The sequence below is a fragment of the Glycine max genome, chromosome 3 (genome assembly GCF_000004515.6).
Source record: "Glycine max cultivar Williams 82 chromosome 3, Glycine_max_v4.0, whole genome shotgun sequence".
NCBI lineage: Eukaryota > Viridiplantae > Streptophyta > Magnoliopsida > Fabales > Fabaceae > Glycine > Glycine max.
In genome coordinates, this window is record NC_016090.4 from 29,247,226 (window position 1) to 29,254,046 (window position 6,821).

Genomic DNA, 6,821 nt, shown 5'->3' on the forward strand with positions numbered 1-6,821 from the left:
TTTACATACATGCATATCTAAGGTATTTTTCTACCTAAACATACATATATATATTTTGTGAAGTGTTTTTTTTGTTTACATACATGCATATCTAAGGTATTTTCACTACCTAAACATACATATATATGTTTTGTAAGGTATGACTACCTTCCGACCTTGCGCTTGTTTTATTTAAATTCCCAGGATCATGAGCAACTAGGTGCGTCCTACTATAAAAAGTGATCAAATAGCAGGCAAAAATTTAAAAGGTACTAGGTTGCCTCCTAGTAGCGCTTCTTTAACGTCTTGAGCTGGACGCCTTATGACTTGTTGGTCACGGACCTAGTACTTCGCTTACCTTTGGCTTTGGACTTGGTCGCCTATTGGTCGGCCATGTGTCGTAGGCAACACTCTAACCTTTTTATGGATGAGCTGAGGTGAACTTTAGAGGTGGTGGCGGTGTGTCTATTGCCCGCTACCGGCCATCCCAATGCTGCTGTGGTGTTTCGCCCTGCGCCTGCCTGGGGACGCAGTACTTCTTGATGAAAGCTCGATCAGTAGGGGGCCTGATGCCCTTGCTGGAGGTTACAGGTACTCTGTAGAACTGACAGAGACCCGTAATTAGAGCTTGACAACTCCAAGACCCTGTTGGACTTCTTCGGGTCCACTGGGTGTCTTGCAGGTGCGATCCCTGCAAACAATTGATGAAATCAGAAATTAGTTGAGTGATGTGCATACTTACCTATGATGACATAACCTTGCCGGGGGGGTACGGGCACCCTGTAGGATTGATAGAGGCCCGTAACCAGAGCTGGAAACCCCAGGGCCCTGTTGGACTTTTCCGGGTCCACTGGGTGTCTTGTGGGTGCGATCCCTGCAAACAATAGATGGTATCAGAAATCAGTTGAACTATATGCATACTTACCCATGTCGGGACGACACAGACCAACTGATACTTTTGCAGGGAGAGATTGGCATTGCGGTCGCTGGGCAGAATGTTGCTAAGTAGCAATGTCATCTATATCTGTGTAAGAGTGGTCATGTTGGTGCGCATGATCCGCACTCGTCTCTTTGCAGCGGCACGGGTAAAATCTTTCCCCGGTATGCATAGTAGCTGTGTGATAGCCTCCCTCTCTGGTTGTGCTCGCACAGTTGGCCGTCCTCCAATATCAGGGGGTGGCCCAGGAACCGTTAAAAGGAAACTACTGGTCCCTTAACCGGGAGTGCAAGTCTTGGTTAAGCATTTAAGGATAGAGGACCTTAAATTCTCTTAAGGTGCGGATGTGGAGCACACTGAAAATGAGGACACGTAGCCCTCTAAAGGTGAGGGCGTGCAACCCTCTCAAGGCGAGGATGTATAGTCCTCTGGAGGTGAGGGCGTGTAGTCCTCTCAAGGTGAGGGCGTGCAGCCCTCTGTTGGCGAGGACGTGTAGTCCTCTAAAGGTGAAGGCGTGTAGCCCTCTGTTGGCGAGGACGTGTAGTCCTCTAAAGGTGAGGGCGTGTAGCCCTACGAAGGTGAGGACATGTAGTCCTCTGATGGCGAGGGCGTGTAGCCCTCGGAAGGTGAGGACGTGTGGTCCTCTAAAGGTGAGGGCGTGCAGCCCTCTGTTGGCGAGGACGTGTAGTCCTCTAAAGGTGAAGGCGTGTAGCCCTCTGTTGGCGAGGACGTGTAGTCCTCTAAAGGTGAGGGCGTGTAGCCCTACGAAGGTGAGGACATGTAGTCCTCTGATGGCGAGGGCGTGTAGCCCTCTGAAGGTGAGGACGTGTGGTCCTCTAAAGGTGAGGGCGTGTAGCCCTACGAAGGTGAGGACATGTAGTCCTCTGAAGGTGAGGGTAACTAGTACCCAAGGCAAGGGCGAGTAGCCCTCTCAAGGCGAGGACGTGTAGTCCTCTGGAGGTGAGGGCGTGCAGCCCTCTGATGGTGAGGACATGTAGTCCTCTCAAGGCGAGGACGTGTAGTCCTCTGGAGGTGAGGGCATGCAGCCCTCTGATGGTGAGGACATGTAGTCCTCTCAAGGCGAGGACGTTTAGTCCTCTCAAGGTGAGGACGTGCAGTCCTCTGAAGGCGAGGATGTGTAGTCCTCTAAAGGTGAGGGCATGTAGCCCTACGAAGGTGAGGACATGTAGTCCTCTGAAGGTGAGGGTAACTAGTACCCAAGGCGAGGGCGGGTAGCCCTCTCAAGGCGAGGACATGTAGTCCTCTGGAGGTGAGGGCGTGCAGCCCTCTGATGGTGAGGACATGTAGTCCTCTCAAGGCGAGGACGTGTAGTCCTCTCAAGGCGAGGACGTGTAGTCCTTTCAAGGTGAGGACGTGGAGTCCTCTGAAGGCGAGGATGTGTAGTCCTCTAAAGGTGAGGGCGTGCAGCCCTCTGTTGGCGAGGACGTGTAGTCCTCTAAAGGTGAGGGCGTGTAGCCCTACGAAGGTGAGGACATGCAGTCCTCTGATGGCGAGGGCGTGTAACCCTCTGAAGGTGAGGACATGCAGTCCTCTGATGGCGAGGGCGTGTAGCCCTCTGAAGGTGAGGACACACAGTCCTCTGATGGCGAGGGCGTGTAGCCCTCTGAAGGGGAGGACATGCAGTCCTCTGAAAGTGAGGACACACAGTCCTCTTAAGGTGAGGGCTTGCAGCCCTCTGTTGGCGAGGAGTGTAGTCCTCTGAAGACCAGGGTACTAGTACCCGAGGGTCCATCCTTATGAGAAAGCAAGAGATCGACTCATCGAGAGAGCCGGTCATCCCAAATTCAAAAGATTTGGACATTAGATGTAGGAAATCTATGCAGTTAACATGATTTTTAGGGATGCAAATGCATGCAACCTTTGTTGTGAAATTTGGGTAAATGCGGACTTTATATGAAACAATGCAATGTAATGGAAAGTTGTACAATGTTCATGGCATTCTTTCCCTATTTTGTGATTTTGATTTTGATTTGATTTTTTTTTTTTTTTTTGGAAAACACAGATTGACTGCCCTTTTGAAAAAGGTGATAATTCATGCAACCTCATCCTATCTTTTTGCAAATCTCTCCGGGAACTCCCTCAGAGTGTATGTTCTTTTTGATTTAGTCACTTGACCATTTTGGAGTGACGGCAATGGAGTCGTTTGATGTTTAATCAATCCATTGAAATCCTAGGGTTTGTCCCTTTTTTTTTGTTAAAAACATCGATGGGTGAGAACTTTTGATCGGCCCCTATGTTCACTTGAGGCTCATGCACGGTGCCCCTCATTGCCCCAGTGTAAGGCTTTGAGGTACCAATCGTTGCCTTTCGTCATGACCTTGTAGGAGGGAACCTATTGGGTGAGAACTTCTAATCTACCCCTAGGTTCGCTTGAGGTTTTTGCATGGTGCCTTTCGTTGCCCCAGTGTAAGGCTTTGAGGTACCAATCGTTGTCTTGTTTTCATAGCCTCGTAGTGAGGAAGAATGAAAGAAGCAGTTGAAAAAGAATTTTCCAAGGACGAGAAATAGTTGAAGGATTTTTTTTAGTTGATGGATTAAGTCAAATGACTCCTATGTAGAAGCAAGATGTTTTGATGTCTTGATGATGCTAAAGGATCAAGTGCTTCTAAGTTTTATTCAAGACAAGAATCCAAGAAGATATATGATCAAGTTGTTCTCTAGAATCTTAGGAAGAAGTTTCCAAATTGAAAAAGCAAAACAAAAGGTTTGACCAAAGAATTCTATCATTTCAAATTGAGATTTGCTCTCCGGTAATCGATTACCAGCAGCTGAAAATGTTTATAATAGTCACTAGAAATTTGAATTCAAAATTTATAATGTGTAATCGATTACACATGGATGGTAATTGATTACCAGCAATTTATTCAAATTTTAAAGCCTGTGATCTATTACACAAGTCTTGTAATCGATTACCAGAGGAGATTTTCAGAAAATAATTTCCAAGAGTCACATCTATTCAAATGGTTTATGAATGGCCATCAAAGGTGACTTGGAAACACGAATTTAAAGAGAGTTTTCATTGCCCACAAAGTTTATCCTCTCAAAAGATTAAGAGTTTTTCTGAACTGAACTGTCTTATCCTCTCAAAAAGATTCCTTGGTCAACCACTTGCATATTCAATAAGGAATTTTGATTGGTCTTCATTGTACAATCTATCCCTTTTAAGAGAGATTTCTTCTTCTCTTCTTCTTACTTCTGAAAAGGGATTAAGAGACTGAGAGTCTCTTATTGTAGAGGATTCTTGAACACAAGGGAAGGGTTGTCCCTGTGTGGTTCAGACTTTGTAAAAGGAGTTTTACAAAGAGAGTGGAAAATCTCAAGTGGGTTTCTTGAGGACTGGACGTAGGCGCGGGAAGTGGCCGAACCAGTATAAATCAAGTTTGCATTCCTCTCTTCCTTTAACTTCTTTTATTGCTATTTATCTTTTGCTTTAAAGAAGTTTATTTTGATTTTTCTTTTGAGTAATTCATGTTAAGGGTGCATTGTTAATCCAAAAAGAAAGAGTGATAGTTTAATTGGGGAATAGTCTTTGCATCTTAATTCAACCCCCCTTTTTCTTAAGGTAACTGAGGCCATTTGTCCAACATCCTATTCTTGACAACTCGCTTCTCTAAGAAGACAAACTTTCTGGAATGATAAAATGAAGTCACATGAACGTCTATATTTTTACTTGAAAACACAGTCAATCAAATGCCTTTTTATTTTTTTTTATTTTGAAACTTATTTTTTTATTTTGAAACTTATTTGTTTTGAACTTTACTCGTTGTTTTACGGCACCCCCACCAACATGCAAGACGAGTAATCTCTGATTGAACAGTCTTGGAAGTCAACACTCAGGAGCGCAGGTCGCTTGAGCAAATAGACCAATGGCTTGCACCCACATTCCGGTGAAAGTTGAATAAGCAAACATGCGTTTGTGAGAGGATGAGGGACAAGGATGTCCATTTTATCCATATCATTTAGCATTGTAACTGTGGTTTATAATAATGGCATAAACTTGAAAATCCTGATGAGTCATAACAACAGCTTCCAGAATTGCCCCATGTGTGGCATCTCTTGTCAATGTCAGGATTTACACGCAATTCTCCTCAAATTTCAGCCAGCCCGCATCAATTAGACCTTGCACCTTACGCTTCAGAGCCCTACAATGCTCAATGGAAAGCCCCGGGGCTTCTCCGTGACAAGCACACGTTGCGTTCGAGTCGTATTCTCGGAGAAATGGAGGTTGATGAACCTTGGCTAGGGTTATGGCTACCATTGAATTATCAAGTAGATATGGGAGCAAGTCAGCATAGGACACTGGAATTGGGGTGAATTCTACAGGCTTTCTGCTGCAAAATTCCTTTTTGTTGGTGTTTTTTTTGGTTTGTGCTAAAGGTGGTCTTCGTCATTGGAAGTGCGGTAGACAGGCTTTGTGGTTGATTTAGGGATGGCCTTTGTGGATAACTGGGTGGTGGGTAAGGAGGAGGTTTGTTATTGGCTGAGTAATGACATTGTTGGGTTTGGTGGGAAACTTGGCCGTATAGGAATGGCAGTCACAGCATGGGTTTCTCCCTCTTTCTCACCCTCTTCATTTGCCCCAGTTTTCTCAGTCGTCCTAGTAGGATGATCAAATTTGCCTCTTTTCGGACCCACATCGATCCTTTCACTGGCGAAGACCAAATCCGCAAAGCTTTGAGGGTGCGTAGCCCACCATCTTTTCATAGTAGAGTATCGATAATGTGTCTACCATCACGATCATCGTCTCCCTTTCCATCATTGGGGGTACCACCTGGGCCGCCAGATCCCTCCACCTTTTGGGCGTGTTCTTTGAAAGATCCGTCCCCCTTTTTGCAAATGTTCTGTAGTTGCATCCTATCCGGAACCATATCAAAATTGTACTGATACTGCCTAACAAAGGCAACCATTAGGTCCTTCCAAGAATGGACTCGGGAAGATTCCAAGTTAGTGTACCAGGTAACAGCTACCCCAGTAAGACTTTCTTGGAAGGAATGTATTAGCAATTCCTCATCTTTTGCGTATTCCCCCATCTTCTGACAATACATCTTTAGATGGTTCTTGGGACAAGTAGTCCCCTTGTACTTGTCAAGGTCCAGCACCTTGAACTTGGGAGGGGTGATGATATTGGGTTCTAGGAACAACTCTTTTAGGTTAGCAAAGGCATAATCTTCACCTCCTTCAATGGCCCTGAGCCTTTCCTCTAGATGATCCAACTTTCCCATTTCTGCCATAGCATGAGGGTTTTTACTCGCTGTGGAACGTGAGGGTTGTGTTTGTGGATGATATTGAGGGCCCTCCAAAGTGTTTTGCAGGGGTATACCACCAACTGCTTGCCCTTCAGCAGCATATCCGAGGCAAGGCTCGAAGTTGGCTAGATCATGGTGGGGAATTTCATGTGTCTCCTCCATGGGTCGAGAGACATGTGCATGATCAGATTGAGGTTGTTGGCTCTCAATGGGTATAGGAGTGGAGTTATTGACATTCTTATTGGGAGTGTACGCCACTTTGGGTGGCGTATAGTTGAGAGGCAAGCCATATGGCGGGAAGGCGTGCTCGTTTTGAATTTGTACATTATGGGGGCTGCCCGTACTTCCCAAATCTTTGCCTACCATATCTGAGGTTGGATGATTCATTTGGTTGATGCCGGATGGGGACATCAGGTTCACCTTAGCAACAACGCGGGTAGCGGCAATTGCAACCGCATTGGCTTCCATTATCTTCTTCACGCTCATCATGGCCTCCATCATTGTGGCCATTTTCTCTTTAATGGCCTCCATGTCGGCCTTCATCTTCTCTTGTATCTCCTCTACTTCACCCATTACTCTAGCTCTAGCACAATTCGGTGAGGACGCCGTAAAGCATGTTTTTTTTTTTTATAACAATG